The 12,364-nt window shown below is 46.1% G+C and overlaps 1 protein-coding gene across 2 annotated transcripts in view; it reads right to left on the bottom strand.

Moving 5' to 3' along the window:
* The window catches only part of Mpzl1 (myelin protein zero like 1), a 43,022-nt gene that overhangs the window by 21,027 nt on the left and 9,631 nt on the right, over positions 1–12,364 (bottom strand). The gene's annotated exons all lie outside the window — the stretch shown is intronic.

Raw genomic sequence — 12,364 nt, 5'->3', positions numbered from 1 at the left:
AGACAAAAACTAACAGTAAAAGCAGCTTCATGTTTACAGAATCCCGAAAGCAAAGTGTAGAGTTCCCAAATCCCATCCCCTCCTCCAGTTCCCTCTATTGCTAACATCTGGCATTAGTGTGGTACATCTGTCTCAATTATAAACAGACATTGCTACATTATGTTAACTGCGGTCCCTAGTTTCCATCAGGCTCACTCTGGCTTAGACTCTCTAAGTCCTATGGATTTTAACAGCGAGTCTAACACTGTACATCCCTCATGAAGGTGTCATGTGTAATATTTCACTGTCCCAAGTTCCACTGCTGAAGCATGGCCTCCAGCTCCTGGCGACCACTGGCCTTTTGCTGTCTCCAAATTTCTGTCTTCGTCAGAATACTGTATAGTTGGAGTCACAGAGGGAGCCTTTTCAGAATGACTTCTCTCCCTTAGCAATATCCTCCCGGGCTTCCTTGATGTCTTTCTAAGTCCCAGGTTGTCGTGAATGTGATGGATATTACTGTCAGCTCGACAGGACCGGGGAGACAGGCCTCAGGTGAGGTAGAACCCTGAAGTAACTGTGGATGATACCGCTGCATGGGCTGAGACCCTGCACTGAATAAAAGGAAAACAAACTAAACACTAGCATTTGCTACTTCTCTGATTTGGGGATGCGGACACAATGTGACTGACCGCCTCCAGCTGCTGCCATAACTCTCCTCAAGGAAGGCTGGACCCTAGAACTGTGAGCCACGGCAAGCCCTGTCTCCTATAAGCTGCTTTCATCGGGATATCTCAGCACAGCAACGGAAACGTAACTAATGCAACGGGAAACACCGGCTGTTCCACAGTGGACCGCTCACCCATGGAAAGCCTCCTTAGGTAGCCAGGTGTGGTAGTGCATGTTCTTAATCCTAGCACTTGGGAGGCAGAGGCAAGCAGATTTCTGTGAGTTCGAGGTCAGCCTGGGTCAACCTGTAATGGTGCAAGTTACAGAGTAACCCTGTCTTGAAAAACCAAAACTGACAAGCAACAAACTTTTAAAAAAGCCTTCTTGAGGTTTTTTTTTGGGGGGGAGGTATTTTTAATAACATGAAGGCCTTATTCTTACTTTTTATATTCATCTGATTCTGATATACAGCAATTATTATCACATTAAGTTTTACCCCACTCATATTTAAAGCATTAAACTAGTCTAAGACATACTTGTTAGTACTTAACTGATACTTTTCCCATAAAAGACTCAAGGCAGAAAAATATGTATTTGGTTTTATGAGTGAAATCTTACTTCCCCTAAAAATTCCCTGAGACACTGGTACTCTAGAAGGAACGGACCAGACCACACTGGTTTGGGTTGGCATGTCACCCTCCAGGTCTGATCAGTTAGCCTAAGTCCAGGGAATGCTAATTAAAATGTGTCTGCCATTTGCAATTTTAAAATGCACCCCCTTGTAAGATCTGTGATCAGAGGCCACTGTGGGGCCAGACAGAGGCACAGCCTTGCTAAGACAGAGGCACAGCCTTGCTAAGACAGAGGCACAGCCTTGCTAAGACAGAGGCACAGCCTTGCTAAGACAGTCTTCACTCAAAACAGAGGCACTTTCACAGGCAAAATGCATCTGCCCTGAAACTGTTAACTTAAAAATACCAGTCCGCAAAATAAGGTACTCTTAGAAGAAATAAATACCTGCTGTGTTCAATTACTTAGAATGTAACAGGCGAACATTGTCACCGGACTGAAAGCCATTTTCTCCCCAAGGCTTAATGAGGCTCTAGCCAAAGAGAATAAGAGCACCCCCTCATTCCTCCCAACCATCTTGCAAATGTTTATTCTCAGAATATAATGGGCACTTTGGCTATTCTTTTAAATAAACTGATAGCCACACTGCATCAGGCAAATTTTTTTTCTACTCAAAGAGGGTGGATTATTATTACAGGGAACAATGGATTATTATTTGTGGTCCAAACCTCAAAATAAGCCTTTCTTTGAGACTAGAAGCAAACAAAAGGCATGCCTTGCAATTGTGGGCAGGCAGAAAAGCAGCCCTGGGGGAGTTGGGTTCAGAACCAACCAAAGACAAAGCACAAGAGACCAGTTAACCAGCTCATGGCAGGAGGACTATCTTGCCTGACACTTGTGACTGGCTGTGGTTTCCAGACGTTTGCTTCAGATGGTGAGAACCTGCAACTCCTGTCTCTAAAATCCATAGACAAAGTTTTCCAAGGATTTCTGTGAAGTTTGCCTCGGGGCCCAGTTGCAAAGGGGTCTTTCCTACAGAATGTTGCATGAGGAACTGGGGGTAACTAGGTAAAGTCACACAGGCCTAAGGCCCCAGCACTGCAGCCTGAGGCAGGACAATGGTGAGGAGAAGCCAGCCAGGCCTGTGCAGTGAGAGTCTATTAAAACAAACAAACAAACAAAAAACCGGGCAGCAGCAGAGTTTAGAGTCAAGAATTTTGAGGAAAAAAAAACCCTAGTCAGCTATCTAACAGGTTTTCAGCAATCTGTGTGAGACGGGTCTGATTTAATTCCTTACAGTTGGTGACTAAAGCAAGGGGCCTTTCGTGCCGAGACAGCCTCTCACCAGTTAATGTGAACACGTAACTCTTAGAGCCAGACACGAACTCTAGCTCCAGACAGTTCCAGCTTCTAATTTCTACCTTCTTTTTCTCACGAAGAAACCCAGTTCAGACTAACATCCCCACTCCTCCAACCAAAAATGTCCTTGCTAAGGAATGCAATGACCTCCCGGCGGCTTAGCCAATGGTTAGTTTCTGAATCTTACCCGACAGAGTTCAACCTCGCTCCTTTAAATTTCCTAGTCTGGCTCTGGGAGATTCTTCTCCCTGGACTCTCTTATGTGCTGCCTGTGTCTCTCCCCTGCCCCCCACCTTCACGAGTTAAGGAGCCCCAGGATAACCCCTCGGACCCATGTGCATTTAATGTTCCTTTTCTGCGACCTCATCCCACATCAGGGCTGTTAAGCATCTCCTAAAAGTGATGACTCTGGACACACAACTGACATCTGTCCCAAATTTGATATATCCAAATCAAACTCCTAACTCCTATCCGTTGGCCTTCCAGGCTTCCAGAGTCCTCTCGAGTCCTTTCCCTCTCATGCTCCAGAGCTGTCTGAAAACCACGTGCACCTCTCCAAGTGGTCTAAGCCACCTTCACTTAGAGGAGTTCAATGGCCTTCGAACTGGTGTCTTTACTTTCATCCCTACTCACTTAGCTGCACGTGTTCCACAGAGAGGGCAGGAACCCAGGTAGGATTCCATCACTCCTCTACTCAAGCCCCAGGACTCCCCCCAGGGCCCAGAATCAAGCCAGGCCTCACACTGCTTGAAGCATTATTTCTCCATCATCTCACTCAAACAGGCGGGCAGCGTCCACTCTTCTGAAGCAAGTGAGGAATGTAGCTAAGTGTGGAGAGCACTGTGAAGGACAAGCCTGGGAGTGTCTCTGAGAGTCAGGAGGAGCAGAGATAAAGAGAGATAAATGGAAAGTATTGTGTCAAACACTCAGCACAGCTTTCTCAGGAGAAGGCAGCTGGGGAAGAAACCTTGGCCTAAACCTGCCCACGGTTTCTACAAGAGTAGCAGCTCAAGCCCACCCAGCTTTTACCAAGCACACTGCAGCAGCTTCTCCTGCTTAAACCTGCATGTTTTCTTCCTTCCCTTTTATAAGTTAAAAATTCCTTAATTTTCTTTTATGCCTGGTACAACTTCTACTAGTGTAATGAAAAGCAAAAGCTTCAATAGATTACAGACCTCCAGAATATACATCTAATTGACACCACACTGCATTGATAAACAGCTGCGTGTTTTGCAAACCATGCTATGGCGGTCCTGAACAAGAAGGGTCTCCTGTTTAAGCTGCAGTGACGTTTATGACTGTGGACCATTGTTCCTTCTGCGGCTGATTTTATCTTTACAGTTCCTCTAATGTATTTGGGGGAACTGTCCTAAAGTAACCTGCAGCTTTCCTGACAATGTCTCGCTTTCTTCTGTAGCCATTTTGTTAAACTTTTACTATCAGATCCACCACTATTCCCAGCAGAGACAGACACCACCATACAGACCATCTGAGCATCCTCCATACAGACACCACCCACCATACAGACCATCTGAGCATCCTCCATACAGACCATCTGAGCATCCTCCATACAGACACCACCATACAGACCATCTGAGCATCCTCCATACAGACCATCTGAGCATCCTCCATACAGACACCACCATACAGACCATCTGAGCATCCTCCACCCACACCATCTGAGCATCCTCCATACAGACACCACCCACCATACAGACCATCTGAGCATCCTCCATACAGACACCACCATCCTCCAACACTGCCCTCATCCACGGACCCATAACTTGATTGCCGTTGTCCACTACAGTCTCCAAAATCACTACAGTTCCCACCACCGCCATAGTTCCCTCCACCACATTATCTACCACCTTGGTTTTCAGTTCCTGGTCCACCACCACCACTGTATCCATGACCACTACCACAGCTGCCACCGTAACCTCCAAACCCATTACATCCACCATCACCACCTCCATAACTACCTGTCTGCTGCCACCACCTCTGCCACCATAGCCTCCTCTTCCACCAAAGTTTCCACCGTGACCAAAATCACCTCCGAAGTTTCCTATACAAGCCATCAAGTTGCCAGATCCACCTCCCCGACCTCTCTGTGATCCAGCAGACTGCATCTCTTGTGTCTAATGGCGCAGTGGCCTTTCTCACGTCACAATAATGCCCATTGATAGACCTCCCAGCGATGCAGCAGACTGTATCTCTTGTTTAGAAATGGCTCTTTTCACTTCACAATCATGCCCACTGGCAGTTGGCTTTCTGAACAACAACTTCATCAACTGTGCCATGATCATCAAAAGTTACAAAAGCAAATCCCCTCTTTCTTCCCAATCTGCCTGCCTTCCAGAATGCGGATGGCTTCAAGCTGCCATACTTTTCAAAGGAACCGCTCAGATTATATTCTTCTGTATCTTCTTCAATACCAACAAGATTTTCTTCACTGTTAAATGGGCTCCAGGCTTTACAGACCCTTCCTAAAAACAGCTCTTTGGTCCGACCACATGCCAATCAACCTTGTGTGGTTCAGCACACATTACTGCAGCAACCTCTTCAACACAAGGGCAGGTCACAAAACCAAAGCCCTGGAAGGTTTTGTTAAGGGTCTCACATCACACAGTCTGCAAAAGCTCCTTATGTCCCAGAATGTTCCTTTAAGCTATCACCTGTAGTCTCAGAGCTCAGGCCACCAATAAATGGCTTCCACAACTGCTCTGGCTCCTCTGGGTCATGGTCCTCCATTTTGAGACCAGACTCGCCTCTTCCAACTCAGACTCAACCTGCAGGTGGTTTCTATGCAATAACAGCAGCTAGAATCCAGCCAGCTGCTACCCAGCACACTGCAACAGTTTCTCTTGCTTAAACCTGCGCATGGTTTCTCCCCCATGGCAGAATCTACAATCCAGTGTGCTTTTAAACAAGCACACTGCAATCCTTTCTGACCTTCCGAAACGACCAGGGCTGGAGTTGTTAAAAATGCCCTCCTATATGAGCAGAGAGAGAACAAGAAGGTAGGTTTCCCTCCAAGGCTACGTTCTGTGCAGCCCAAGCAAAGGGAGCTTTCACTAGTGTCTGAAACAATTAGGAATGGCTTGCTTTGTCCTACCTGCCCCTCACCCTTTTAATTATTACAGTAGGAAAACATAGTTAAATTATTATGGATTCAGACAGCTCAGCTTCAGAGTCATAAAAGGGAGTTCTCAGGGTCTAATTACAACGTCTACACACGCAAATGAGAAGGACACTCAGACACCGGAAGGTCTGTGCTGAGTTACACCCCAGCCACCAAAGGCTGGAATCCCACTGCGGAAAAATAGCAAATGGATTCTTTTCAGATCTAAAATTCATATGCATGGTGTCATAGCAAAAAACAAAAAAAGTGGCTGTTATCTTAGAGATATATCACTGGTGAACGGTAATGAGACGTGGAACATACACACAACGGGATTTTATTCAGTTGTAAAGAACCTGAACTTACGACACGTAAGAAAATGGGTAGAACTAGGAAATGCACAAAGTAAAGGTAACCCAAGCTCAGAAAAACAAACAGCTCACATTCTCTCTTACATGCAGATCCTCGCTTCTAATTTTATGTGTATGCATTTAGGTGAAGAACCCAAAAGGCCCAAAAGGGCCTATGAGAGAAGGGATTCTGTGAGAGGAAGAGATTCTAGGAGGGGAAGGACAACAGAACAGATGTACTATAAAAACAAAATTGAAGGGGGGAGGAGAGAGACAGGAGAGGAGAGGGTGGTGGGAAAGGTCAACCGAAAATAATGATATCTAAAAAAAAAAAATCCATGTGGAAATCTGATACTTCTCAAGATAATAAGAAAATAAAATTTGCTGGCTAGATAGTTTAGAGTATAAAAGTGCTTACTGTACGTGCCTGATAACCCGAGTTTGAGACCTAGAGCCTATGGTAGGAGAGAACGGACTCTGGACATTGTCCTCTGACCCCCACTGCATGCTATGGCACGCACACTATTCTACTCCAACTTCCATTCTGTGTGCATACACACACACACACACGTAAATAAAACTAAAATTAAAAACATAAGAGTGAAAAAATAAGGGAAGGAAAATGACTGTTGCAGTGTGTGTTAGTTTTCCGTAAACGATACATAAACTGGAGTCATCTCGGAACAAACCTCAGTTGAGGAAACGCCTTCACCAAGTCAGCCTAGAGGCAGGTCTGTGGGACATCTTCTTGAGTAACGATTAATGTGGGGGTGGGAGGGCTCAGCCCATGGTAGGCAGATGGTCCCAGGAGGTAAAAGAAGGAGCTGAATGAGAACCTGGAGACCAAGCCAGTAATCAGAGTTCCTCCATGGTTTCTGCTCCAGTTCCTGCCTTGAGTCCCCGCACAGACTTCCCTTCAGAGTGGACTGTTCTGGTCATAGCATTTATTACAGCAATTGGAGGGGGAAAAAAAATCAAAACAAAGAACCGGGACATAATGTATTAAACATTGGGCCCCAAAACTCACTTTTTGAAAAATAAGTAAGTAAATAAATAAGAGTTTTTTCTGTTGACGCCAGGGAAAACTACTGCCTAGAAATAAAATAAAAATGAAATGGATGAATAAAAAGAAGAAGTGATTATCAAACATTGCCATACTTGCCTTCTGAGGCTCACAACACTCCCATAAACTCACACATAGCATGGAAGTTTCTGTTTTCCCCAATGGTTCAACAAGCAGCAGAAAACCTTGCTGAGTTATGCTAGAGCTTAAAGGTCAAGAAAACAAACAAACAACCCCAAAAGAACCCTTCAGCTATGGTGCCCTAGAGAATAGCGTTTCTAAAACAGAGCACGGCCTTGCCCAAACTTCTCTTTCAGCGGTGAAGGGACGCTCGCTGATGGATCTAGGAGCGGTCACAGGGATTGATTCAGGAGAAGGACCTAGAACACACCTGGCAGACAGAAACATCCGAGCAAGGTCAAGGCTCTAAGATGCCACACTTGCTGTGCTTGCGCTTTCGATGGGAAGCCAGAACACTTAGAAAAGAACACAAGGAAAAGACATGGGAGTATGAAGCAACCAAGAAACAATGCATCTGCTTCCGCTGTCTGGTCTCGCAGTCGGTCAGGCCAACTCTGACCTGGCAATCCATCTAGCTAAGTCTACAGGCGTGGGCCACACCACCTGGCCTGAAGAAAGCAGATCCAAACTCGGTTTGTCCAAGAGGTCCTTTCCTGACATGGCCTGTTTTAATCGTCTGAATTACTAAAGTCATATGAAGTCAGGGAGGCTTCCACCTACACATGCCCTGGTGACCTTATCATTCCAAATAAATTCAAACTCACAAACTCGCTGAAAACAAACTGGACAGACAGCACAGTTGTGAATAAACAGACTCTCCCTCAGGCCAGGCAGACAGCGATCCTGAAACAGTCCTGGGTTGAAGCAATCCTCGGCTATCTACAGCACGCGGCTTTGTTCAAACCTTAATCATTTCAAAAGAGGCGGTTACAGTTTCCCTTGACATTGAAAGAAGGCGTTTGCTTTGATTTTGATTTTCTTTCTTTTTCTTTCTTTCAAAGCACTTTGAAGTCGTCAGTATGTTCTCTTGTGTGTAAGAGCACAACCAATCCATTTATTTAGAAACTGTTCTCTGGCCTACCATTTGTTGATTCTGTCAGTACATGGGGATGGGCTAATATCGTCTTCTACAACGAGCACTCATGTGACCCTTTAACAGAAAGGAACAAAACACAACACTAAACAAGATCATTCAGGGTAGTGGATACTGCTGGGCCATGGAGGGGGCACAGGAGTACGGCACACGGTGGCACCAGAGTACTGCCTGGTATTCAAAATCTACGCCATCAGCCACGCTTTCTGTCGGTCCCTCGCACACATTTTATTTTTCAGGTTAAAAACTCAGGGAAAGACATTAGTAAGGACCGGGAAGATGTCTTCTTGTTTGTTTGTTTGCTTGTTTGTTCAAGAGAGGGCTTATTTTTGTGCAGCCCTGCCTGTCCTGGAATTAGCTCTGTGGACCAGGATGAACTCAGAGATGCCCCTGCCTCTGCCTCCCGAGTGCTGGGATTAAAGGTGTGCGCCACCACTATTCAGCAGTGCCTACTGTGCCTGCACAATCCAGCCGGATAGAAACAGGGCCACCCTGGTCATGCGTGTCAGTGAAGGTGCAGAGTGCTTAAGTAGGAGCGCAGATGCAGAGCTGCCTGGTTGCTGTTGGTGGCTAGGGGCCACTCTGCAGCTCAAGTGGGTTCCTTTCTTCCCTCAGTCAGGGATGCTATTTTGGAGCTCTCTTAGCTGAATGACACAAAGAAAGTGAGGGGTGGCTACAAAAATATTCTCCATTCAGTGAGCCCGAAATACTCATCAAGAGAACTCTTCATTGGTGGGGAACACGCTCCTCTGCACTATGAGACTCTGCTTCAGGCCTGGCTTCCTTCCGCCACCCTGGCGCTCCCTTGACATCCTGTCCTTTCTTTGGCCTTCTCCTGCCACTCTCAGCAGAAAGGACAGCTGTCGACAGCCATCAGAGAGCTGGGGACTGGGGCTCTGCTGTTACCTGACAAATTCCTGGTCCCTGCTCAGTGTGTCCAGGTTCTGTTTGAACACTGGGGGAAAGCGAAATGAAAGAAAGAAAGAAAGAAAGAAAGAAAGAAAGAAAGAAAGAAAGAAAAAAAAAAACATTACACCAAGCTCAATCATGAAAGTCCTAACTGCTTCACAAGAAATGAATTCAAGATTTAAGACACCATCACAGAAAGCGTCTACGGAGATTATCAGCGTAAAGTCTATTGGCTGCCACCACCTTGGAGGCGGCATCTACAGGTCTCCTGCAAAGGGAATTCAACTGTAGATCTCGGTTTAAGAGAAACTTCCATGTACTTGTAGTGACAGGCAGGACTCTCCCCCAATCTCTCAGGGTCTGTTCCTGCCACTCCCATCCATGTCCAGCTGGCCACATCTCTATCCTGAACTTTTTTTGGGACTAACAAAGATTGTTCTGTTGCTGAAGCGAGAAACATTCAAAAGGTCCTGAATCAGGCCAGTCACTGTGCGAATCACTTGACTATAAAGCCTGGACTTGCTTCTTTGCCTCTCTGTGTTTACTGTTCGTCTCCGTCTCCTGTGACTCCCCCCCCCCCCCCCAAGCAACCATTCATTCTTACAAGCCCATCCTGGAACTGACAGGCCTTGTTGAGATAGACAAACATCTACAGAGCATGGGCAAGGCCCCAGTCCCCGCCCCTGGATTCCCAAGGAGTAATATGGGGGTGTTCTACAGTGAGTTTCTCTAGAGACCGAAGGCTCAATGCAACCCAACAGGCAACACAAATGGCACCACTGCCCTTGGCCTGCCCTGGAACACACGCATGTAGGATCCAAACATGTCCTCAGTTCTTGGCAATCAGATGAAAATAAGGTACTTTGTGTAAATCAGATAATTTTACTTCAGGTTATAACGTAACATCTCGTGTTGAAAGCATAACCAATGGAGAGTTCACCACTCAATGCTTCATCCTTCCCAAGTGCAGAAATGTGTTCTAAAATTTCCCTTTAGACAAAAGATCACTGTGTCTTTAAATCTGTGTGAACTCTCAATCTTAGAAGATTTACAGGATGTCAGTAGACGTGGGAAACAAATCTAGCCCACACCAGAAAACATCACTGCCATGACTAGAGAAGAGACCTCACTCATGGTCAACGGCAAGAAGAGCGTCCCCCAAAACGCGAATGAATGAGTGAATGAATAAAAGTTAGTGATGTTCCCCTAGACTACTGAAAAACTCTGGAACTACTGTATACATGCTCATAACGAAGTGAACATTACTGCAAACACCTGTTCAGTGGCTCTCAACCTGTGGGTCGTGACCCCCACAGGGTGGAAGGACCCTTCCACAGGAGTCACCTGAGACCATCAGAAAGCACAAATGGTTACACTGTGATTCCTAACAGTAGCAAAAGTACAGTTTTGAAGTAGGGATGAAAATAATTTTATGGTTGAGAGTCAGCACAGCAGGAGGAACTGGATCAAAGGGTCGCAGCATTAGAAGGTTGAGACCCACTGTGTGAGTCTTTGGGTGACAATGTTGTCCAGCACACATTCCACAGCCTTCTTACACGCATCACTCTAGTGGAGGACCTGACACGGGAGATTACACCGGGGGGGGGGGGGGGGGCTGAAGCAGCTGCATCTTCCTCTTAATTTTGCTGTGCACCCCAAATAACTTAAAAAAAAAAAAAAACTAAAGTTCACTTAAAAGCACTTGGGGCTAGAAAGCCAGCTCATGGTTAAGAGTGTTTGCTATTCTTTCAGAGGACCTGAATCTGGTCCCAAGTACCTAAGTCAGGCAGCTGACCGCCTTGTAACTCCAGCTCCGGAGGATCTAATGCCTCCTCAGACATCTACACACATGTGGTATAGACACACAAACAGACATGTACATTTTGCTTTTAAAAGCAAGGCATGCCAGGTGTGATGGCAATGCTATGATCCCAGCTCGTGGGAGACAGAGATGACGTGGAGCATTTAAGGCCACCCTCGTCTACTCAGGCAGCTCAAGGCTAAGCATGGGCGACGTACCACCCAGTCTCAAACTAGGAAAAGAGTACAAACAAAATACGCATACATGGGTCTCACCCTCTACCCTCAGACACTCTGACATCGTGATGAATGCCCAGGCGTCCAAACCTTGAAATGCCCTCGAGAGCCTAAGACCCCTCTCTGGCATACAGAAGAGGCAGTCAGGACCAGGCCTGCGGCAGACGAGCCCAGCTTCGCTGGCATTTGACTAAGTTCAGACACAGTAAAGTTAACTGGTAAAATAAATGTTATGAACCTGAACTTTTCAAAAGACTAAGGCAATGTTCTACTGCCTTCTTAAAAATACTTTTAAAATGTGCACATAACAAAAAAATGGTAACAAAATCTGGTTAACAAAGTCCCCACATTACACACACACACACACACACATCTCTAAAAGTGTGCAAGCTGTCATGATCTTAATGGTTAGAAATGTACATTAGGAAGAAATGAAACACGAAGCAGCATTTATTCTTCAGCACAGTGGCCAGAATATCTACAGATTCCATAGAGGGATTGAACCACTACTACTCTGCTAAGTTTTGAGAACTTAAAGTTTCCACCTGTGTGTTGCCACAGCAGACGAGAGTGGAACGAAGAGCATCCTGAACACAAAGGAAAGCGAGCTAAATGGTGGGAGAAGCACTTCATCGTTTTCAGAGCTCCAGGCAGCAGGGAGCTGCGTCTATTACTGCTATCCTTGGGCAGGTTCTCAGTGAAATTCGATTTGAATGCAATTTTGCCTGTGCTAGTTTCTGATTTTAAAGTGCCGTCTTGGCTTCACCAAACCCACAGTCTCCAACACAACCCCTCAGGCTTTTCAAAACCAGGCCTCCCTCCCATCCTCCCACATGAGAGGCGCCATGCCTGCTGGTGGTGGTCTCCCCCACCCCACTCCCCTGCCCACCCACAGAAGTACTCAGTCCTCTGCACACACGATGCTTATTTTCTGCTCAGCCCAGAACCAGGCCAGTCTGAAAAAGCCTGGCCTTTCACGACTCCATCGGACAAGACTGGGAAAGATGTCTCTGATTTGAGCAGTTCTACCTTGCCACTCACTCGGTATCCTATGGTTGCAATCTACTGACACTTCCACATTCCAGAGAAAAACAAACACTTTTTGTAGACTACGCTGGCCTTGAACTCACAGAGATCTGCTTGCCTCTGCTTCCAGCACGCTAGAATTAAAGTGGTGGGGCACGCCTTTAATCCCAGCA

This window comes from Microtus oregoni, unplaced genomic scaffold (genome assembly GCF_018167655.1).
Source record: "Microtus oregoni isolate MIOR12 unplaced genomic scaffold, Mior012 000013F_ref0000133, whole genome shotgun sequence".
NCBI lineage: Eukaryota > Metazoa > Chordata > Mammalia > Rodentia > Cricetidae > Microtus > Microtus oregoni.
The sequence above is the reverse complement of the archived record's forward strand: the minus strand, read 5'-3'. Positions and strand labels throughout refer to the sequence as shown.